General features: G+C 41.4%; 1 long non-coding RNA gene across 16 annotated transcripts in view; it reads left to right on the forward strand.

Annotated features, from left to right (window-relative positions):
* Window positions 1-22,619, forward strand: part of LOC110524410 (uncharacterized) — a 100,766-nt gene extending 78,147 nt beyond the window's left edge. For 4 of the 16 annotated variants that reach the window (XR_016496269.1, XR_016496270.1, XR_016496268.1 and 1 more), the window contains exons 2-4: window positions 14,040-14,119; window positions 19,274-19,358; window positions 19,971-22,619. This is a non-coding gene — a long non-coding RNA (uncharacterized LOC110524410). Of the gene's footprint in view, window positions 1-193; window positions 304-1,980; window positions 2,086-5,044; window positions 5,232-14,039; window positions 14,120-18,535; window positions 19,359-19,970 lie in introns of those variants that run through there. The other 12 variants (XR_016496260.1, XR_016496259.1, XR_016496271.1 and 9 more) reach the window with 10 other exon arrangements.
* The last annotated feature ends 2,790 nt before the right edge of the window (window positions 22,620-25,409 follow it).

Raw genomic sequence — 25,409 nt, forward strand, 5'->3', positions numbered from 1 at the left:
AATAAAATAAAGCTATAATGTGCTAAATCTGAAATCATATTTCATCATAACTATCAACAAAGACAAAATCATAGCAAATAATTTTATTGTGTGGTTGCTTCTGTGTCCATGTGCAAGCATGCATGCATTTGTCATTTTAAATCTTTAGATGATTAAGACTCAGGTTAACGACGTTTTATTTTTTTTGTGAAAGGAGCTATGCGCCTAAGGATTACGAAGGACTACCGTGCAAAGTTTGTTGCCTGTAAACCAATGCTTTGAGGTGAAGATTATTCGCCCAAAATGTTCAAGATTCTCACCAAGGTATTCGTTCATTTTATATTTTTTACATAATCAATACACTCATCATTTGATTTATTTTAATTCTAATTCAAATTGAGAACAGGTTTGTTCGGGGCATGCATATTATTTAAAACAGGCCTATACTGGTTTGAAATAAGTTTACCGCTCATGGATCAGAAAACAAAGTTTGAATGTGACAACATTAACGTTGAGACAGTCCATTTGAGCGCCTGGATTTTAAAGTTTTGTAGTATCGATCATTTAAAATGTAATAACATTAAAGGCTCTTGATATGTGAATATAAATACACCCACTGAGCAACAACGAAACAAATATGTTATATTAGAAATAGGCATATTGTTAAACGCCTATAGGGCTACTTGTCTTGAAAGCATGCATGCACCACATCAACAGCATTTTTCATGTCGCTCCATATTAATTTGATTATTCGTTTAGTATCAAATTGTTCGACCGTCTTACACTAAATGTAGCCTGTTTAATGATTAAATCAAATGGAAAGTATTTTTGCAAAGAATCAAAAGACCCAACAGCTCAAATAATTTTCACTCAGAGGCCTAAATACTGTAGCTCCATTTTCGAGTGGCCATTGAATTCACTGTTTATTCAAATTTAGATTTTTAAGATAACCACGGTTCACACAGTTCATGTCCATGGGTCGATGGGCAAATCTTTAAAAAATCCTTCCTGAAGTGTTCGCACTGTCATCTGTTGTTTCAAAACAAAAAGCCCTAGATGAGGTTATGCGTTGAATATAACAACGTTTTAAATCTGTGGGTGTTAAACAATTATTTTTTCCTGAACTGTAGAGGTAGATTTGCACTGTTGCTTGCCAAGGCTGGGAAGCTTCTATTACACTAGGTCTCAGGGGAGAGGAGCTCACATTAACCGCTAAATGAATATTTGACGAGGGCTCATTTCAAAGTATTATTCGACAAACGTGTCCCTACCGGACTTTCAAGGGGTCAGGGAGCAGTGGTTCAATTAATTATTTATACAAGCAGTAGAATTGGTTGTAATAGCTGAACATGTTTCATAAACTAGGATTTTTAAAGGTCGAGTGTGTAAGGGCTTTTATTTTAATTTAATGGAAGCAGGATTGGCCCATGTCATCATATGTGAAATATTGAAGTATGAGCGTTTAGCTGTAGTTTCATTAGTGTTTTGGGGGGGAATGGGAGAAAATAAACATTTGATAGCATATATGCATTTTACCTTTAAAGTCTATTGCAAACACGTAAGTGAAAAACATGCATGAAAATATCAACGGAGCACGTTTTTTTGTAGAGAGGTGTCGACTATATTCCCTGTAGTTGTGATAAGGTACAGGGCATGAACTATATTAGGCTACTGGACCTATTGAACTTGAGACTTTTGTGTTGGACTTCCATTGAGAGACTCTCGTCTTCTACACGTTGAATAAGGGATATAATGCTTTTTCTATTCCCTGGAGGAGCAGTAATCAGTCAAGGAATCCCCCTGTTGGCTCACCACAGTAGGAAGAAAGTATAAAAGAGGAGTGTTTAAAATTATTTTCAATTGCGTGATTTAATCTCAAAGCGCCTAATGGCTGGTGTTCAATCCTCTCATGTTTGAATTCTTGGACGTAGGCCCCCATATGCTTGGATATAGGCACTCGTAAAACATTGACAACTAAATACATCGTTTTGTGTGATTTAGGATAACAGCACTGTATAAGAAGAGGACCCAATGGTTCCAAAAGGCCTGGTTTTGCTCTACGGCCGTCCGCCCAGTCTGCCGCAGCTATTTGGACAGCAACAGGTGGTAAGCGCGCTATGTTTTGTTCATAGTAAAACCCCTCAGATATTATCTTTTGATATCTTTGTGAAATGACACGCTCTTCCTGGATAGTAATTATCATAACATATGAGGGCCCAACGTGTATAAACACATGTTAATCTCTAGTGTCCAGATCTCATTCATATGGGTAGGAAGATATAGCCTACGGCAAGAGACCTCCATATTTAATACGATATAGGCTATGTTATATTTGTAGGGCTATACAACTTTTGTAGTTAATAAAAGGTGTATCGTCTGATAAATTATATACAAACGTGAGAGATGTGTCCCATAGTGTTCTCTGATCCAGAGGTTGTGGAATATGCGCACAAGTAATGGTCGCCAACTAGGCTTCTAATCCAACCCCTAATCAGTCACCAGATTTAGCCTATTGATAGTACGGAGTAATGACGTCACATGTACTAGATTGGTAAATAGAGTATTTCATTTTCTCCTTTGGGTAATATTTTATTGGACATACCACGTGCGAGAGTGTGTTCTTATAACATATTATGTATTGAATAAAACATCTGGATTAAAGTAATTGCATAGACAACAAGAAAAGGCCTACGCGTATTACTATTTGCCTACACCTTCATTTCTATTGGTGGCATAATAGATTTTGAAAGATTATATTTGATTACTTATTAGTATTGTTGATGTTGTATTGTTGTTGATATTTTTACGAATTGATTAGGCTATTTCTGCTGGAAAATATTATGTCTCGTTACGCACATCATTGGGACTATCCATTGATAAGGTTCTAACTAATAGCTACACTGTAAAGAAAACTACTTTTCTCTATAGTAATTACTTTTCTCGCTTTCTCTGCTGTAGTTTGAGGAGTTGGGGGTTGTAGTGGACGGCTTTCTGTGGGGGGATGCAGCATTGTGAGATTCGTTGAATTGAAATCTGTCAGATATGCCATCTATTTTAAGTCTCTCGTGGGGTGAATGGCAGTCGCTCCCTGATCCAGTGCAGGTGCAGGGAAGCAGGGGGATGGGGGTCTCTCTGCGCGGCCAAAATGCGCATTCTGTTCAATAGACCACACACTGTCAGCCAGCATGCCATCATCTCTGCGCCTCTCATACATTCTCAGAGCAGTGCAGGCTTTACCAGCTCGCCAGCAGATATACCGACATAGCCTACACAAGCGCGGGACCGAATGATTCTCAAGATTGTTAATGATCACTTTTTCTGTTTTTATCACTCATGTTTGATAATGAAAGGTTCATAGCCATATGCAAATGTGTGCTTTGAGAACATCATACATTATTTGAAAACATTCTTCAAGTTATTTCCGTTTGATTGATGTGGTGTGATCTTATCCCACTGGTCAAAAACTGGTTGAATCAACGTTGTTTCCACGTCAACCACAAAAATATTAAATGTGATGACGTTGAATTGACGTAGACACTGATTTGGATTCGAAAAAAGTAATCAATGTAACGGAATTTCGTCTTCTTTTCAGCCAACTTTGAACCAAAATCCAATTACATGGTGACATTTTTTGTTGATTTCACGTTGAATTCACATTAGTTAACAACTCAACCAAATGTAAATCAAAACTAGACGTTGAATTGATGTCTGTGCCCAGTGTGATGTTAGTAATAGTAGAATGTAGAACCTTCTTTTTCATAATCATCACCATGGACATTTAGTTGTTTTCGATTGTGGACACACCCTAATTTGATTGATGGTGGATTTTAAATTGTAAAACAGCGGCCCTAAACTCATTACATATTCTGGTTTCTATGAGAGACGGGATTAGAACAGGGACGACAGTTCAATGGATTAGTAGCCTACCAGTGTGCTAGTAAATACAATATACCACTGTACTCAAGTTGCTATGGAGGCCGCTGGCACTTGCCTATAATTCTAACCAAACCGCGGTACGTAGCTCTGATAAGATACAACAGTTGGTCTCTCAAGTTTCACTATTTCAGTGACTCCAGTTGTTTTGTGTTTTAATATAAAAAATATCAAACTAACACTTTTGAGGGAGAAGTTGAGAGTATTTGTTGCTGATTGCTTTGAACATATCTGCACCAGTCAGGTTATTAACAGCACATTGAATGCTCTTCCAATGATGGGATGCAGTAAAAAAAAAACTAACTGCTATAATATTGGAAGATTATGCTTTTTATGATGAAGCATGTCACCGCTTATCATCGTTTACAAACCATTTATGGGGCCGGTTTGTAGAGAGGGACATGCTAGAAGTGGCATCTCAAACATAAATGTACGTTGTTTTATAACTAACTAAGTTAATACACTTGCAATGACGGGATATAAGCTGATAATTGGCCCTTTTACTGAACAACAATATAAATCACCATCTCTTTATTTTTTAATAACGTCAAACGCTTCGCTGGATTGGCTCTGACAGTGAATACCTTTTCTCTGTGCAGTGTTGTTGGGAAGGGAACAATGCACATCTAATTGTGGAGATTTCAATAGCTGCATGGCCACTACAAGTGAACAGCAAAGATATTGAACATAGAGCAGACGACACGTCCACTGTCCGTTCTAGCTTTCACCATTTGTGACTCGAATTCCTTTATTCTAGGAAGGGAAACATTAACATTATTTGCACTGTACTGCCTGCCCACTGTCTCCTTCCCATTCAAAGAGTCTAAACGAAAACTTTAAACGGTTGCCTATAGCTAAAGTAAAAAATATATATATCTTGATTGTCAACATTGTCATTGTGTAAAGGGAAATAAGGCTGAGCGGACTTGGAATACTTTCATTTCAGGGACATTGCATCTGTCTGGCTACTGGTCTTTACCGACACATGTATACAGCAGTCTGACAGGCAAGCGGTGATGACGGAATACTACACGATAGGCTGAATACATTTTAATCGTGTCGAAAAGTGAAAGCGTAGAACTTTATTGGTTAGGATGTTATTGTGCGGAAACAAAGTTTATTCATGCGCAACTTTGGTCGGACAAGTGTTTCTGCGTTTCCAGTTATTGGACTGTTCACCCTATGCCTAAAACAATATATGTTTTGATGCAGCGGTGCAGCCAGCAGGGGTGTGCAGTAAGATGCAGATCAAGCTCGAGCTTTATGGACCACTGACAGCCTGGGATAAAAACTAGGCGAGGAGCTGAGTGCGCGGGGTGGTGAGCAGAACGTCTGTTTCAGACAGCTTTTAATAGTTGTGCTGCTGTGTTGATACTTGCCTTCAGACCTTTAACCAAACCTAATAAATAACATAGCTGAACAATATGCATGATTAAATCTTACAACAAAAAAAGTAGTTTGTTCACTTTTCATTTGTAAGTTATTTTTCGACATACCACTTTCTAAGAATTGTGTGTGTGTGTGTGTGTGTGTTTGTGTGTGTGTATGGGGGGGGGGGGGGGGGGGCGATTTATTACTTTCTTACCCCTAATATCTTGAATTTAGCCCCTTTTAAGCACAGGTTTAGCCAACGAGCCTCAAATGGTGACAAATATGACAAACCTGTTAACTTATTTAGTTTTGTCAGAGACACCGAGGGCCTGAATGTTGCATCTGACTCAAACAAAGTTCGTTAGGCCTACTAGACTAAAAAAGTTATATGACAGGACTACCAACTAATGAACAATAAACCTATTCATATAAAATATAAAATGTCATAACATGTCTTACACAATCATACAATAAAAAACGTAACATTTAGTTTTATTTTGTGAAAAGTGTTATGTTTATTCCAAATCTTTCTACAATCATATATGTTACATTGTAGGCCTATATATGACATTCGACACTTTTGGGTAAATATTTAGCAGACGAAACGGGAACTTCTTTGTCATTTCCCAGTAGTGGCAATTGTATTATATAACCCTCTGTCGACAACAATGCACTGACTTCCCCAACAGCAGGTCTCATTGTTTACTTAATTCCTTCACGATTTCAGGCTTCATGCACCTCATATTGATCAACGATCACATTATAAACACCTGGGAAAGACCGTTTCGGGATTCTAGACAAATCAGTAAGAAATTTTTAAAAAGTAGAATCATTAGATACAGTATTTCAATCATTCAATATATGCATACAGACATGTAGCTAGGCAAACAGTTTGCACTGTAGGCCTAGAAAAGTTTAGCCTTGTCCAACTTCATCAATGTGTTGTTTATCCCTGTGTCAGATCGACATTGTTTCTGGAAATACATCTACGACACAGCTCGTTTGCTAGCGGCTCATTTTGTGTATGCTTTAGAATAAAGGGTATACAAAGTTTGTCTGAGCACTGAAAGGGCCCCACAACGGCCCTTTATATTTCTCTAGACATGATGCCCGAGTCATTTCAATGGAAGTTGGAGAACTACTCGCCTTGAGCACGTGAGTTTGTTGACAAAACAACTAAAATGATCACATATCTACATATTTAAAAAACGCACACATTTTCCCTATAGGAAAACGAGAATATTGGATACCGATATTGGATACCATGATTTAAGTAGGCCTAGCCTATTCAGTAGAGTTAGAGACATACATGTGTTAGATAAAACTAAAATAAGTAGGCCTGCTCTGACATAAAAAATGACATTTTATTGGTCTTAATAATAAACAACAGCATAATTATTCCTCCCAGTGTGAGATTATGTGAGTGTATGACACAATCGAAAAAATATCCTCTATAACTTCAAAATGGTTGTGTTTAAATATACTAAATTACGGATGACTTCCCTCCAACAGTAAATTATGTCCTCCAACTGCTTGCCTATTCTATCACTACCACCAGTACTGGAAAGTCGATTATGTTGAATCCATACATTTCCATGGATTGCATCACCCTAATTATAATACTCAAAACTGCTCTGTGGCTCTCCGTTTTTGTATGGTCTCTCTCATGCCGTTCTGCCGAAACCGTTCTGGAATGGAAAAGTGGGTCTATTAAAAAAAGTCTCTAGAGACCTCCAAGGCGTTTTTCTGTGACTGATAATGAGGCATGACTCAGATGCGACAAGAGTCTGTCTGCATGGGGTAAACAGCGCCCTGATTGGGAGAGGATGACACTCACTTCTGGGAAACATTAGGCTATTCATATATTTCTCATAATGTATTTTTTTTCGTTTCTTAAACGTCCACTGTTGCAAACACAACATTACGTTTTACTCATAAGACAGTGAATAATAATGATGCCCTATTAATTCATTTGTTATAAAGGTCTACACTATTGGGTTTTGGGAGCTGCACCTGTTGCAGGGTTTAGTTAAATATAGGGCAAAGAGACAGAGGGGGTAGGAGGTATGCTGTTCTGAACTGCATTTGATTGTAAATAAGAAGAGTTCACACGCTGATCGAGTGACTAAGGGGAACAAGCGAACCATTTTAAATCAGGTGGCTATCTCCCTATCGCGGAGATCAGAGCTCTGTCACTCCCGAGCTCGTCATTGTGTCCTCCCTGCGAAATGACATCTCCCTCAGAAAAGTGCCTGGATGAGATTTCACTGTCTCTGCGCTATAGGCCCCAACCATTAGCATAACGCAGTGAAACGAGTTATGTAGCCTAGCCTAACACAAGTAAAAACATATCGTCTGCTTCAAGATACGTTTTTCAGAGAGAGAGGGCCACCGTAAACATTTGTTGTTGTTGTTCAAGGCCCTATTTTGTATAACCTTCCATAGTTGTAGGTCTACATAGGGAAGTAATGCCCTATATTTCCATGGCTCATTGCTTAACTGATGAAGTGTATGGCCAAATGAAGCGAGGCCACACAGTTGGCAGGGTGTCAGACCAAGTTACGACTTCAAGAAGAGATGAAGATCCCAGACAGCTGGAACGCTCTTATTGATTATGTGACGTTTTGCTTGACGATAAGCGGGACATCTAAACCATGAGTACCTTCTACTGCGCGTGCATCCAAACCCGCAATCAGAACATCACTCCATCACAAAGTTGCCCCGGGCGAGAGGAGAAAGGGAAAATTAATTAAATGGATCAATCGATGGAATCATAACTTGGTTACAAGGAATGGAAAAGGTAACATTTGAAAAGTGCAGTTTTTGATTGATAGTCATATTGTTTAGGACTAAGCCTATCTTTCAGTACAACATTTCTGATTGTCTTGAACTCTAGGCCCGTGTAAGAAGCAGCTCAAAGGATGACCCTTGGGCGATTTCTGTTGCATTCAGTGGGATACAGTAAAGTATCAACCCACTTTTAATTCTGAAATTCCGAGTAAAAAGTTTGAGAGGGCTGCTCAATAATAAACCAGTTCAGTCCTAGCTTTCTAGAAGGTCTCATAAAAAATACACACACAACATTTGGAAATAGAGTATTGTCTATCAGGGTTGGGGTCAATTCAGTTTTCAATTCAGAAAGTTAATTTAACTTTAACTCATGAATTGAAAACTCCTCATACAAAACAATACTTTTAAAATTAATTGATCTCAAACATTGTTGTCCAAAAGTAGCACACAGGTGGAATAAGTCTACATAAGTGGAAATTATATGAAATGGTGGTTTTAATAAGAGAGCAACATTGATGTTCTTTCAGATTAGTGTGATTGCATAAATCTGTATTTGTAAATTCCCCTTTTGATACCCCAGTTCATTGAAGTAGTGTGAGTGGAAATTGTGCTTGGAATCTTGGACAGGAACAATCACTAAACACAAAGAGTTGGTTGACTCAGATAGCTTTTTATTCAGCCTACATTTATTGACATTTAGACAGTACAAATTGAAAGGCCGCAATGGAATTTAATAACAGTTATTCATACATGGGGAGGGGAGGCAGAGAGGGACTTGACCACATTGACACTACAAGAAAAAGCACAAAAACTGCCTACTCCTCCACAACAACAGCCATTATTACAAGGCTTTTATAATTATTATAAATATATAAATTATAATCTGGTAAATAATACATTATTGTCAATATAACACAGTAGAAGAAATCCAACCTAATAACAAAATAAACTGCAAAAGGTACCGTATAAAAAGGACATTCATTGAAAATAAGGAGATGCAACTCTTTTGCCCAGTAGATTACAGTCCCTCTTGTTTCAGTAAGTAGGATAAAGCTTGGAGTGCCTCGTCACCGTGGAAACTGCCAGAACAATTCAGTTGAAGTTTGAGGAGGTCAGCTTGCAGGGTCAACAGCTCCAGCCTCTGCCTGTGCCAACTTCTGTTGGGCTGGGGACTTTTTAGTGGGCGTGTTTGCCCTGGCCTAGCCCTGGGTGGTAAGCAAGTCTGATATACATTTTTTGAGTCAGTTTGCAGCCTAGGCTCTCCAGGTGGCCTGTGAAATCGATTTTAACCCTGTGACCCTGTCTAGCAGAGGCATGGTTGACAACCTGGGTGAGAATTTAGTTGGCACTGACAGATCTCCACAGATTTCAGTACAGCAGTTAGGAGAGAGTTGGTGTGTGTGTGTGTGTGTGGCTGTTCTATTTAATCAGCTCAAGATTGTGTCGGTTTGTTGCATTACATGTCACTGGAGTTCACCGATCTACTGAGAGGATTTACAGTATTTTTTAGTAGTGATGTTTGATTGAGAGTTATCATGGTGTTCATGCAGTTCTGAAATTCCCCATTTTCCACTTCACATGATAAAAAAAACATAAAAATAATAAACCACAAAAATACCCCCCCCCCCCCCCCCAAAAAAAAAAGTTTTCATATTGAGTTTTCTAGTAGATCAATTACATTAATACATGTCTATATTTGATGATAACTAAAGTTTACATAAGTTAGTGAAATACAGATATCCAACCTTTGCTAATACTTAATGTTTTTAGAATGGTCACGTATGCTTATGACTTTGAAACCATTGCTTTTCCATGACATAGTTTAGCTTGCTTACATGTCATCCCATGTGGATGGAGGATATGGCTTACCTCCCTGGGTGATGGGTGAAGGTGCTCATGGCCCTGTAAATATGTGTCAACTTTATCAGTGATTTTGAAATTGTCATGGCGAGTCCCACAGGAGCATGTGTGAATGAAGGGCAGCTCTTCACAGGATATTTCAATCTGCTGTCTCTTTGGTCCTGGATATGCCCCATGGGCTCCCAAATGATGCTATTTGTCACGTTAAACAGACTGCTACTCTCTAGAGGGTGTTCTGTGTGTGTGCGCGCGCGCGAGTGTGTGTGTATGAGTGCGAGTGAGAGAGAGATAGAAAGAGGGACGACACTAGTCTGAGTGCTTGAGGATGCTATTGTGATTGATTGTATTTGATTGTGTTTGAGTGGGACCTATGTGATGCTTCTGAGAGCTTGTATCATCCAAGCAGTTTTCCTGTACCCATAGGGAAGAGAGTGCTGCAAGGTGCATGCCATTCGTATAACTGGAAAAATGCTCGCTCTGTTATTTGGAGATGACATTCATGGAGTGATCCTGTGTTAGCACAATGGATGTGTTTCACTATTCTTTTCAAACGGAATGGTTTCAGCAATAGGTGTAAACTTGAACTCGGGCCGAGAGGGAGAATCTCTCTTGCTTTATTTAGCCTCATATCTAATCAATCCTCCCTTCAAGAGAACTATGTCATGTGTGTTCCTATGCAAATGTTTCTGTAAACACTGAATGGTAAGCACAGAGCTATCCTTACATTCCCTGTGTCTTTTAACTCCATGCAAATGGCTAACCTACCATTTTCTCTCTACTATTACATTCATATACCAATATGGCCACAAGCATACAAAGCATTTATGTCTTCAACATAATATCTGCCACTAGACATTGTTTGTAGTAATGCTTCAGTGTTTGTTTGTTCAAATGTGAAAAATCTTCTTCCTGCTGATGTTTGGTGAAGGGCAGGGTAGTGTGCAGAAACAGAGTTGGCATCAGCGACAACAGAGTAGTACCAGATCCACTTGTAGAGGCTTAATGAACCATTTTTTTTGTGGCAGCAGCAATATATTTCTGATTACCTTTTGGATTTATTGGGCGTAGTGTGTGTGTGTGTGTGTGTGAGTATGCGCACGCGTGCATGTGTGTAGGTGACTGGGTGCCAGTGTGTGTGATTTAATGAGGGATTTTTTGGCAAGTTGGCATTGTTCATCAGTGTCATGGCAGTTTTGTTTCAAAAGTGCTGGTGCTGGAGAAAGATTTCGGCCCATCAGCAGTATGTGATGTCAGCATGCCGGGACAACAAAGGACAGCTCCAAATCCATGGTGTTTGCAGCATTATGGGGGCCCAGTCTGGGCTGAACATGGCCCTTCTTTCACTGGAACAAACATACTAGAGCACAGCTAGCTAGAGCACCATAACAGAGTGCAGTGCACACACACAACAGGACTTCTGCTTTTCAACCCTGTTTATTCATCATCTCCTCCACACTCTGTTACATAAGCTTTACCTATATGAGGAGAATATTTGGGAGAAATGTTAATGATAAGGAAGTTGGTTTTTGATAGCGTTATGGTCAATTAGCTGACACTTCCAATCCAACACACAAAATCAGTATAGGGCCTATGCGTTTGTATGAAACATTTTATATTCTATGGGTACATTGTATACAAACAGTGATCAAGTGCCTCAAACTGGGTTAATCTTGAAAGTACAATAGTAATTTTCATCGGTCACATTCAGAGCTGTGACTTCCTGAAAATCTTATATGAGCCTTGTGATTTGCCACTTGTGCTCCAACTGTAACATAAAAACTGATATTCAAAGTAGACACACACCTCTGTTTGGTTAATGCTTTGGCTAAGTCACTGTAAAGCCACCTGCAGTTCTCCTTGCAAGTTAGAATTACATATGGTGATTTCAGTAGTCATGTTGGCACAATAATAACTAGCATGCTGTCTGAAGCAGAAGCACTCAAAGAAAACATGGTAACCATGTCTGTAAGCATTCTGGGAAATCTACTTAAAAGTCAAAGGATTTCATAATTCAGCATATAGTTTAAATCCTTGTTGGTCTGGAGCTAACAACAAAAGTACAATTCTGTATATTTCTAAACATTTTGCATCGGAAAATAATTGGGGACACGGCAATGAGGATATTCTTCATCCCTGGCATTATTACCATTAAAAAGTTTAACCTTCTTGAACCTATTTATCTACATCTTCAATAAAGTTCCTCTGAGCCACTCCAAGGAGAGTGAACAGTCTGTGTTTCAGAGACACTGCCAAGCCAAAGAACACAACGTGGTCTGGCTGGCATTGGCCATGGGTAGGCCCTGAAGGCAGGGTATTGTAAGAGACAGACAGACCACACGGATCCCCAACAAGTCCTCTTTATGATGGGGAAGAATTATGATTGCTATGTCTCGCAGTGGAGCCCTCAGATCAGCCTGTAGTGGGGTTATAGGAGCTAGATGCCTACAGTAACATACAGTAACACAGCGGCCCCCATTCATTACATGCCCATGTGTATTAAACTACTGGAAGAACGCGAGGCAGCTGCAGTATGTAATCCAACACAAGGCAACACTTTATTTTCTGCTCCCTACTGTCTGTTTTGGTACAGGCCTGTCTGTCTCTGGTACCCTCTGTGTGATTATACAAGCTTGCTCAAAAACTTTCTACAGAGATTTGTTTTCGATGTTTGGTGTGGAAACAATGGTTTCCTTTTGACTAGATAAAGGGGGACTTCATGTTGGAATGGCAACCCTAAAGTGTTAAATTTGTATATAGCCACCCTAGTCATAGACTGTTCTCTCTGCTATTGCACAGAAAGCTGTACCAGAGCGCCAAGTCTAGGTCCAAAAGGCTCCTTAACAGCTTCTACCCCAAGCCAACATTTCATCAAATGACCCCCCCCACCCCCCTTTTTTTTTTTTACACTTCTGCTAGTCATTGTTTATCATCTGTGCATAGTCACATTTCCCCTACCTACATGTACATATTACCTCAACTAAACTGTACCCCCACACATCGACTCATTGACACATTGTAAGTAAGCATTTCACTGTAAGGTAAAAAATATATACAACACAAATCAAATGTATTTATATAGCCCTTCGTACATCAGCTGATATCTCAAAGTGCTGTACAGAAACCCAGCCTAAAACCCCAAACAGCAAGCAATGCAGGTGTAGAAGCACAGGGGCTAGGAAAAACTCCCTAGAAAGGCCAAAACCTAGGAAGAAACCTAGAGAGGAACCAGGCTATGAGAGGTGGCCAGTCCTCTTCTGGCTGTGCTGGGTGGAGATTATAACAACATGGCCAATATGTTCAAATGTTCATAAATGACCAGCATGGTCCAATAATAATAAGGCAGAACAGTTGAAACTGGAGCAGCAGCACGGCCAGGTGGACTGGGGACAGCAAGGAGTCATCATGTCAGGTAGTCCTGAGGCATGGTCCTAGGGCTCAGGTCCTCCGAGAGAGAGAAAGAAAGAGAGAAAGAGAGAACTAGAGAGAGCACGTTTAAATTCACACAGGACACCAAATAGGACAGGAGAAGTACTCCAGATATAAAAAAAATGACCCTAGCCCCCCGACACAAACTACTGCAGCATAAATACTGGAGGCTGAGACAGGAGGGGTCAGGAGACACTGTGGCCCCATCCGAGGACACCCCCGGACAGGGCCAAACAGGAAGGATATAACCCCACCCACTTTGCCAAAGCACAGCCCCCACACCACTAGAGGGATATCTTCAACCACCAACTTACCATCCTGAGACAAGGCCGAGTATAGCCCACAAAGATCTCCGCCACGGCACAACCCAATGGGGGGGGCGCCAACCCAGACAGGAAGATCACATCTGTGACTCAACCCACTCAGGTGACACACCCCTCCCAGGGACAGTATGAAAGAGCCCCAGTAAGCCAGTGACTCAGCCCCTGTAATAGGGTTAGAGGCAGAGAATCCCAGTGGAAAGAGGGGAACCGGCCAGGCAGAGACAGCAACACCTGTTGTATTCTGTGAAAATTATATTTCCTCAATCTAAAGGCTCCCAGATACAATGCACGGTGTTCTAAATACATATGTAACACATAGTAAACCAGAATTTGTTTATGTGCATTATTTTGTTACAGAAAAGGTGAGAGGAGATTGCTGAAATCCATATGACCAAGACGACACGTCTGCCCAGGAGATGGATACCTCACCAGATATGGTAGGTTTGGGGCTGAAGAGAAGAGACCGGTTGCATGTTATCCATTGCTACACCTTGGTACACCTTATTGCTCACAGCTACTATTATTAATACCCCTCCCCTCTAAAAATAAGTGTTCTCTTCCTTCATTGAGAAATATTCAGAGGTTTCCCATTACCTCTGAGAAGCCTTGCCATACCTGTTTTTCCTGGTTGGTTGCATTCTCCAATGCCCCGAGAGGGTGGCAGTCCGGCCCAACAATCACTATTCCAAATATGAACTCAGTCATTGGAAGACTGCCATTGGTTGTTCTTTAGAACAGCTGAGTGGTAATTACTCAGAGAGAGAGGCTGCGTTTAGACAAGCAGCCCAATACTGATATTTTTTCCACTAATTGGTCTTTTGACCAATCACAGATTTCTTCACGTTAGATTTTTTTTTAGAGCTGATCTGATTGGTCAAAACACCAATTAGTGAAAAAAATATCATAATTGTGTTTCCTGTGTAAACGCAGCCAGAGAGACCGAAGAAAGTCTACTGATCAATTTACACATCAGTGCCCGGTTTCCATATAGCAATTTAACTTCGTGTTACAAGTGTTTTAACAATGCATCTTACCTACAACGGCCGAAGATGTAACATGCGTTCCCCAAAACACTACGCAGAGAGAACGGTCGCTAAATGCGTCGTTGGAGCATGTGTCGATACTGATAGGATGGAAATAGAGAAAGCGCTGCTCTCGGTTCAGCTTTCTCCATTGAAATCTTACTTTATTATAATTATTTCACAATAGTGACGACGGATCAACTACTAGAAAGATATTACCGCCTACGCCTGCAAATATTGAGGCGGTTTATTCTAATGCTTCTCATTAAAAATGCATAAAAGCACAGATTTGGCACATCACTGCGCATGACTACACATCATGGAATATATTGAGACAAATTAGACAGACAAAAAGTAGCAAAATAGAGCTCAATTGATTGAACATGAAATGCATTTCAATATGATTGAAATAGGCCTATAGTTTACAATTTAATCCAGCCATCTCTGTTTTCGTTTGAAGCATCGTTTTATACGTCGCTTGTTTGTATCAATTGCAAAGATTATTTGTAGTCAACTTTTTTCTGAAGTTATCGGCGGTCACAGAGCGATGGCTTAACCATGTGATTCTATGTTTCGCGGAGATCTTCTGTGTATAAAATGAGGGCAAAAAAAGCATCACGTACGACGCACTTCTCGGTTCTGGGAGTGGTCTGAGGCAGGCATTATAGATTACGAGCGTTTTCAAGTGCAAAGTTAATAACGATGGTTTAGGAGAATAGTTTGGCGATTTAACAATGCTCCTACGAAGGTTCTATATCGATGAATTTAGCCTTAAAATGCTTTTGGGAAACCGGGCCCAGATCTGATCCTAATCCACGTCCATTCGATCATTTTAAGATTATTTACAGTATCTTGTCACTTAGTATCGTCAAGCCTGGTCCCCATTCTATTCTTGTGCACCTGGCTTGGATTTCCCTCATTAACAAACTGGGACAACACATCATGGAACCACTGAGTTCCTAGTCCACCCCACTTTCTCTACATACAGTGGGGCAAAAAAGTATTTAGTCAGCCACCAATTTTGCAAGTTCTCCCACTTAAAAAGATGAGAGAGGCCTGTAATTTTCATAATAGGTACACTTCAACTATGACAGACAAAATTAGAAAAAAAAATCCAGAAAAATCACATTGTAGGATTTTTTAATGAATTTATTTGCAAATTATGGTGGAAAATAAGTATTTGGTCAATAACAAAAGTTTATCTCAATACTTTGTTATATACCCTTTGTTGGCAATGACAGAGGTCAAACGTTTTCTGTAAGTCTTCACAAGGTTTTCACACACTGTTGCTGGTATTTTGGCCCATTCCGCCATGCATATCTCCTCTAGAGCAGTGATGTTTTGGGGCTCTTGCTGGGCAACACAGACTTTCAACTCCCTCCAAAGATTTTCTATGGGGTTGAGATCTGGAGACTGGCTAGGCCACTCCAGGTCCTTGAAATGCTTCTTACGAAGCCACTCCTTCGTTGCCCGGGCGGTGTGTTTGGGATCATTGTTATGCTGAAAGACCCAGCCACGTTTCATCTTCAATGCCCTTGCTGATGGAAGGAGGTTTTCACTCAAAATCTCACGATACATGGCCCCAATCATTCTTTCCTTTACACGGATCAGTCGTCCTGATCCCTATCAAAGACACCAGAAACAAAACAGCCCCAAAGCATTCACAGTAGGTATGGTGTTCTTTGGATGCAACTCAGCATTCTTTGTCCTCCAAACACGACGAGTTGAGTTTTTACCGAAAAGTTATATTTTGGTTTCATCTGACCATATGACATTCTCCCAATCTTCTTCTGGATCATCCAAATGCTCTCTAGCAAACTTCAGACGGGCCTGGACATGTACTGGCTTAAGCAGGGGGACACATCTGGCACTGCAGGATTTGAGTCCCTGGCGGCGTAGTGTGTTACTGATGGTAGGCTTTGTTACTTTGGTCACAGCTCTCTGCAGGTCATTCACTAGGTCCCCCCGTGTGGTTCTGGGATTTTTGCTCACCGTTCTTGTGATCATTTTGACCCCACGGGGTGAGAGCTTGCGTGGAGCCCCAGATTGAGGGAGATTATCAGTGGTCTTGTATGTCTTCCATTTCCTAATCATTGCTCCCACAGTTGATTTCTTCAAACCAAGCTGCTTACCTATTGCAGATTCAGTCTTCCCAGCCTGGTGCAGGTCTACAATTTTGTTTCTGGTGTCTTTTGATAGCTCTTTGGTCTTGGCCATAGTGGAGTTTGGAGTGTGACTGTTTGAGGTTGTGGGCCGGTGTCTTTTATACTGTTAACAAGTTCAAACAGGTGCCATTAATACAGGCAACGAGTGGAGGACAGAGGAGCCTCTTAAAGAAGTTACTGGTCTGTGAGAGCCAGAAATCTTGCTTGTTTGTAGGTGACCAAATACTTATTTTCCACCATAATTTGCAAATAAATTCATTAAAAATCCTTCAATGTGATTTTCTGGATTTTGTTTTTTCATTTTGCCTGTCATAGTTGGATTGTACCTATGATGAAAATTACAGGCCTCTCTCATCTTTTTATGTGGGAGAACTTGCACAATTGGTGGCTGGCTAAATACTTTTTTGCCCCACTGTATGTAAAGAAAAACAGTGTACATTACTGAACCCCATTCTGGTAGTGACTTTTCAGACTGGGACACGTCCCAGTTCTCAGTCCCTTAATGTCCCCAGGCATTGTGAAAGTGTCCCTCCACCCCTACTTCTGTCACACACAGTGCCGAGAGAAAGACGCATTGGGCCCTTGTGGAATGTGGCATGTCTCTGTGAACTATTCCCTGCTTTGTCATAAGAGTTTTGTGTGGTGGAAAAGTTCCCTTTTTTCACACCTCCTCGTTGGTGGCGCAGTGTTGGTCCTCTGCTGCAGCTGGCCTGTGCTCAGGAACAATGACATTCTTTAGGTTTAAGAACCATAAAATATGGCTATTTCAAGTCAACAACCTAATGTGTCTGTGTCACCAGCCACGTTAACTGTGAAGCACTTGCCTTCTCCAGTCTTTCAGTTTGATGGGGCAACATGGGGGCAGAGCGGATCCAATACGAGGTGATTTACTGTAAAGCACAGTGGAATATCACCATATCTGAAATGGAAATAATGAATCTCTTATTAGGATGGTTATTTCAGGACAAGTCACAATTTGAATAGAAATTAATCTAATTTTAAAACCTTGGTCACAAAGAGCAAGACTCAATTTAGACCCAATCTAAAATTAATGAGAGCATCTTAAGGGACACAGTGGAATTGGCAAAACCTAGTCTATTTATGTTAGTTAAGGACACAAGCTGGAGACGTGTAACCCATTATGGAACCGTCAGTTAAAAAGTCTACATTACATTGTCACGACATTGTTGTGATGGTAGGAAGATGGCTTTATGAAGGTGGCTTCCAGAAAGGGATAACCAGGATTTGTTATTTTTGCTCATTTCCATGGTTAAATATTTAGGTAGTGCAATGATTGAATGTTGGAGTTTCATATTTGCTTTGTTCAACGGTTGTTGAAATTCAAATAGAGTGAAGTCCCATTGGGGTGCTTGGTTTTATTGACCAAACTCTGGATGGGTAAGTCGAGACTCATTACCCTCACACACATGGCGCTTTGTCCACTTGTCATGTTTGAAGATGAACGTTTCTCTGCTCACACATCCCATTGTCTTCAGATGATGGATTAAACATGTATGTACTTTGGATTGTAATATAGTATTGAAAAGGACTAATGCTTTAACTAATTCATAATACTGTAACCTGCAGCCCTCATAGAGACAAGTCATTGGGAGCAAAACCATGATGTATCAAACCAAGTGTAGACATTGTCAATGTTGTTGTGCAGGAATGCAGTGATCTGGGATCTTTCTTGACTTCAAAACATCGTTGGGAGCATGGGAACACATCTGCCTCTCACAGGGCAGCCATCACTCAGGTCAGAGAGGATATGCAGGACTTCTAAGGGAGAATCTGGTGGAGTAGAGGCCAACTCCATCTGTCGGGAGAGTTTGTTCCAGCCGTGCGCCTGGCCGCACTGACGGGATTTGAGCCCACATGTTTGGGCCACGAGGTTGGGAGGACAGAGCAGAGAGGGACAGGGGGGGCAGAGGGGGTAGAGGGGCACTCTGGCTTCCTCCCACAGACCCCAGCATGGTGCTACTGGAGGCCGGTAGCTGGAGGAGTGGCCCGGGCTCCAGGCCTTTGTCACTGGGGGGGTGAGAGGATGGGGGAGTGGGGGAATACTGGGACCCTGCAGGGAAGGAAGCACATATACCCTCCTCCTCTTCTAACAACAGCAGGGGGAAAAGCACATTACATGCTTGCAAGTCTACCCTCTACTATTTTTGTATTTACTGAATCTTGCAGGGAGATTGGTTCCTCCTCTCTTACTTTAAAAACTTTTGATGCTCTTGTATGGACATGAAACACCCACATACACACACACATTCAAGATAAGATAAATAACATAATGCCTTATGTGCAGCCAGGCAGTTTAATCAAAAGTATTTGTTTTTTATAAATATGTTTTTATGTAAGGCTATGACATCTCTAGTTCAGATTTTCTCCTGTCTTTCCCCTCTAGTTTTCCCTGCCATGGTTGTGATAATTGGATTTTCTGGACACCTGTATGAGTGCAGTATATCCAGCGGATTATAACCAGGGAAAGGGTGAGTCAACTCTAATTATTGTCAAGCAGCCTCAACCCCCTCTCTCTATAGCATAGTAGCCCAGTCCCTGCTCTCCCATCCACCTCATACCAACAGAACTGGTTTACTGTCTCAGAACAGCCAAGCTATGGAGAGGTAGGCTCGAGGAGGCCTTCAATTGTGGAGTTTCTGTCCCATTCACATCAGCAGGTACAGAAGTTGACACAGTTTACTCAGAGATTGCGAAAATTAGGAAAAGTTGTTTATACACTTAGACAAACCATGAACATTATAAACTCACTTCCGTCTCCAAACACCCCACACTGTGCTGGGCCAAGACGGGAGTAGATAGTGAGTGTTTGTAAACAGTGCGTGACGGTGGGGATGCAGAGACAGGTGAGGAGAAGGGGAGTGCTGGGGTGTGCTCTCCTCTGCTCACGGTCCCACAGAGAAACCCGAGGAGGGAGCTGTGACTGAGCGGGGATGAGCGATGAACAGACAGTGCTTGTCCACAGACAGTCAAAGGGAGAGCTGGAACTCTTTAACCATGGGGAGGGAGGGGAGCAGGATGGGGAAGGATGGACTCACAAGGTGTCTGGGCAGGTAATTCATCAGGCCATTCTCTCTCTCCAGGATAGGCTGCCCTACCGGCCAGGCCCAGCCAGCAGGAACTTCCCATGGTCACCTCCGCTCTGCTCCGAGGGACTGAGAATCCTAATGAGCTGGAGGGGTCCACATTTACCACGGCTGATTAACTGAGAACAATGAGGCCAAACAGAACTCACAGGCACTCACAATAGTGACTAGAGAGCCTCAAGGCGTTGTCTCTGTATTTTTTTGAGGGGAAAGAAAATGAGAGAGTGAGCGAAATAGGAGAATGGAGGGGGGGAAAGTGAACAAGACTGTAGTTTTGTAATGCTTTGTTTTATTTGTTTAGAGGAAAGAAGCGATACATTGAATACTTATTGTCACTATAATATATCCATGAGGCCATATATGTCCATAGGCAGCACATTGTATTAGTTCCTGTTAAAAAGGTGGGGTATAAAGTTGGAGTTTGGACTACAGCTTATGTAATGATGTTTAAATTATATTTATAGCATGCTAAAAAAGCAGTTGCATCATTAGTCATTTCCTCATGCAAATGAAGCCTAGCTATTTGCCTACATAGGCCTGCTATGTGCAGTGAGACCTAGCTACATCCCCTCACAGGGGCCTAGTGAATGAGGGTTGTTCTGACAGCTAGTGAGTGTCATTTAAACCCAGCCAACCTCCACCGATTACCATCTACACATTTATGGAGAATATGAGCATTATATGGTACCATTTCAATTAATAACCCCTTTTTCACTGACTGAATGCTTTGTAATCTCGACTATGCAATTAGTTTAGAATGGCTAAGAGATCAACTTCATTAGCATTTTTTGTACTGAAGGTGCCGGCTTGGGCCAAATGTTCGTTCTCAGTGGAAAGCGTATCTCTTTGGAAAAGCTGTTCTAAATTAGTTTCTGTATCAGTTAAAGACTATTTCCTCTCTGCTTTAAACTTGGGTGTGATAGAGGAACCTCTGGAATATTTATGGAGGGGAAAATAAATCCAGAAAGACAATTTTGCCGTTTGGTTACATGTTCTGCCTTCCCTTCTTGTGTTTTTCCAATTACTTAATGCTATTTAAATATAGCAGAGCCGACACATGCAGTTCACTGTAGTGGGGCCTGAAATAAGTCACGCTTTAATTGTATTTCATAAATGATAATAGGAGCCCATCACAGTAAGCTAGCTGTAATAAAATGATAAAATGGACAATTATGAAAAAATCCAGGCCCTTAATTTTCTAAACACACTCCAGAGAGCGTCTTTAAGCCGGGCATATTTGACTAGATGCTGAACAGTATTCCCCTCTGTGAGGGCTGCTGAAGTGCTGTGAATTACAGTAGAAGTGTTTTGTATGTTGTACAGTAACGTGTAGTACTACAAACTGTAGTGCCACTTCATGAAATACTATTTTTCCAATTGTCTGCAGGGAAAGGTTTATATTCATTATATTCCCTTATGTATATAAGGCCAACTCAAATAAACCATACGCCATACAGTACAATATGTGTGCTGAAGGCAGGCCTGAATGTAGACACAACCAGGGTCTGTAAATCAGTCATTTCCCCATCATTGCAGGAAGGATATGGCTGGTTTGTGGTCCCCGGTCAGCCAGTGGGTCAGACAGAGATAACACCTCTCTCTTTAAGAGGCTCTCAAATTCCCAATCAGTGTTTGACTTGGGAGACAGGTGATTACTCACACCTGGGTACCTGGCCTCTTTCTGCACCTGGACTCCACCCCACCCTGTGCCAAGCATGATCCATCGGTGAGGCAGCATGTGCCATGTGATGACACGCCACCTGCTGGTGGGGTGGGGTGGGGCAAACCCGCTGCTTGCTGTCCCGATCAATCAATTAAATATTTTTAATAAGAACAAATTCTTATTTTCAATGACAGGCTAGGAACAGTGGATTAACTGCCTTGTTCAGGGGCAGAACAACAGATTTTTACCTTGTCAGCTCGGGGATTCGATCTTGCAACCTTTCGGTTACAAGTCCAATGCTCTAACCATTAGGCTACCTGCCACCACTTTAAACTAAAAAAGAAAACACAAGAAAAGGGAAATAAAATATTACTCATCACTAAAAGTACATCTGAAAGGCATTATGACAGATTTTTACCTGCACATAAAGCAGGGAAAAGCATGAATTTACACAAGGTAAAATATAAGGACAGGCAATGAATCCCTTTTATCCAGATAAATGAATGACTGTACATTGCTTTTACTTGGAGGGCATCAAGACCTCAACCATGAAATCCTATGGTGCAGTATACCTGTAACATGTCTCTTTCCCAGGTGTCTTTCTGACGTTCTTGATGCACATCCAATGATGAGTGGGTGATGGAGGTCCCTCTGCTGTAACCCTGACCTCCAGAGCATAATGACCGCTCCAAAGACAGGACCTAAGGAAAGATGAGTCAAATGAAACACATCTTGACACCACTGCTTCTGCCGCAAACATGATGGCATGATCTGTCTCTGTAAAGACAAAAACAATGTACCTGTTGTGCAATTCTCATATGGTTGGATCATATGGTTCATTTTGAAACGGTTAAACTGAAACAGTGAAACTTTTGACCAATAGAGGCTACGCTGCTTATGATATGAACTGTATTGTCCGTTGATGTATTATATTTCATGATGTTACATATCTTCAATAAATGTATTGGTGTCTTTGATATAAATATTGAGCATTACAATATTTGGAAACTGGGGTAGGGAGTTCACAATCAGAGCAGGGGAAGGTAATTGCAGGTTTTTGTTCCAGCCCTCCAGGACAGAGAATACCCCCGTACACACACCATTTGCCACTGTAGGTTTAGAGATCTACAGATGGCCTCTGTAAATATCTGAATAAGGCTAGCCTCTACCGTGTAAATGATAACTCAATTTCTGGTCATAATTGATCTAAATACAGAACATTGTGGGGTAACTCTATCCTCCAGTATGGTGTGTGTTATCGTATATTGTTCATGTTGTATCACTGCAACCCTCAGGTGATGAAACGGTCTCTGTCACATTAGCTGCCCTCTCTCGCTCTACTTTTTCTCGAAGCTCCCAGGCCAGCTTTCAGCCATGGATATTCATCCCCCTTTATTTAAAACAGACGTGTTCCACTGGCTACCAGTCATTCATCACTGACAACTAGAGTGGGTATGTGTGGCCATTTAGACTTATTGATTAGCCATATCATTCACAGATCTCTCTCTCAAGTATTTACTGTGTACATCAGCAAACAGGAACCACACAGTAAGTGGATATACCTCCTCACTCACACTTGAAAATCCTCTGAGAAGAACCCAAGCCGGAAGCGTTTTCTCTGGGCGTGTCAAGTCCAGCCCAGGAGATGGTCAGCATCATGACACTAAGGAAGACCCTTGAGAGAACCAATCGAAGGCCCATCTGTGTTCAGCGCAGAGTGAATCCTGTGTTTCCAGGTTTAAACTGAACGTTATTAAAACAAGTGGGCTGAAAGGTCAGGAGAGAGCAGCCCACAAAAACAAACAATTCATTTGGCATGGAGGTGTAATGGGATGAGATGTGGACTGGGGTCGGGCCTATTGTTCTGCTGGAATTAACCGTGGCAGGTCATGTGTCACTGGGCACTGACCCCGGCCCCATTCAGGAGCCCAAACTCTGCATTAGCCATGGCCCAAAGAGAGGTCAAACATAGTCACAAACCGGGCACACACACAGCCAGTTCTGACCAGGGCAGCACTTACAAAACAAAGAGGGGTATTACCATGCGGTGGTTGTGACACTGGCGGCATCAAAGGCTTTGTGACTCATCCTTCGGCCTGAATCTGTTGGACTGGTGCATATTGGAGGCATTAAGCATGAACGACATGCACCTAAATACTCCTATTTCATCTGTGCAAAGTGTGTGAGCCGGAGGTGACTCCACTCCCCAATCCCACATCCATACCTGGCTGAGGTGCAGAGTTGGAATGAGAGTACAGAGTACAGAGTGAGTCAGAAGAGTGGGTTTGGTTCCCGTGGGGCCTGCTTGGGCATACACTCAGACCACCCATCAGGATTGCTTTGTGAGGTCTAGTCTGCATGCTTCTTTTCCTCTCTGCAGCGTGTCAGTCTTCTTGCATGTGAAGCCAATCGCTCGGCTGTTGTAGGCATTTCCATTTCCACCTGACAGATGCCTGGTGGAACAGTGGCATGTTGTAAAAACATCTGATCCTTTTGCTGCAGGCTACAGATACTGCTAATTGAAAAACGCCTATTCCAATATTACTGTTGCACAGTGCAATCACATTCTATCATTTCTCAAGACTTGGCTGCTTTGCCTCGTTTCACTGACATTCCTCTTCTGTCCACTCGAGCGTATAATCACAACATATTTATTGATTAGAGGACAAACAGTAGCTAGCTCAACTGGACGGTAAACTCCTTTGTTTTATTCCTATTCAGCATGGTGGCAGCAGTACTTCTCCCAGGTAGCTAGATGACAGCCAGCCACAGCTAAAGCAGGCCTTTGCTCCAACATGGCTCTGCTGTCTCTGCCCTAATTGATTGGAAGGGGAAAGGCAGAACAGCTGCCCCAAAGCACAGAGCCAGAATTAAAACTTCAATCCCACTCCCGAACACTCAATTTCATCCATGATCCAGCATTATACAAATGAGTTGAGAACAGACAGCCAGGTGTATGGTTCCCCAGTAGGGTCCCTGGACCCACTGGCCTCAGAACCACAAACTGCTCCCCTCTCTCTCCCAGCAGCACCAGGCCCTCTGTGCTCCTTCTGTGCTCCCTCTGTGCTCCCTACCCTCCTACAGACAGCCCCCAGCCAAAACTACAACAGGCCAATTCTAGATTTTAGGGGATCCATTCACAGCACTTTTAATTTAGGTAAGAATCAACAAGAGGGTGTAACACTTAAATCATCATCAGCCCAGTAGCTTTGCCTGCCATTTCTTGGCCCTCCTCCACACACATACATTAACCAGAATATACTATACAATTTGTAGAAATACTAGCCTACCAATAAGTAGTAAGTACACACATAACTTTCACAGAGGACAACAAAGGAGATGGATATGCAAAAGCTCAGAGTATGTTAGAAAGTCACTGGGTTAGTTATAGTTTTATACAACCAGTTTCAAATTACAACTGTTTTTAAAGGTGATATTAGATACAACAGATACATTAAGAGTGAATTGTGTCAAAATAACACAAAATAACGTAATTGTTTTAAAGGCCCAGAGCAGTCATAAACATGATTGTCCTGTGTTTTAGACTGTTAAACAGCCACCACTAACATTGAGTGGCTGCTGCCAACACACGCACTCAACTCCAGCCACTTTAATAATGGGAATTGATGGGAATTGATGGGAATTGATGTAAAATATATCACTAGCCACTTTAAACAATGCTACTTAATATAATGTTTACATACCCTACATTACTCATCTCATTTGTATATGTATATACTGTACTCTATATCATCTACTGCATCTTTATGTAA

The sequence above is a fragment of the Oncorhynchus mykiss genome, chromosome 5 (genome assembly GCF_057628025.1).
Source record: "Oncorhynchus mykiss isolate SJ-2025 chromosome 5, ASM5762802v1, whole genome shotgun sequence".
Classification (NCBI taxonomy): domain Eukaryota; kingdom Metazoa; phylum Chordata; class Actinopteri; order Salmoniformes; family Salmonidae; genus Oncorhynchus; species Oncorhynchus mykiss.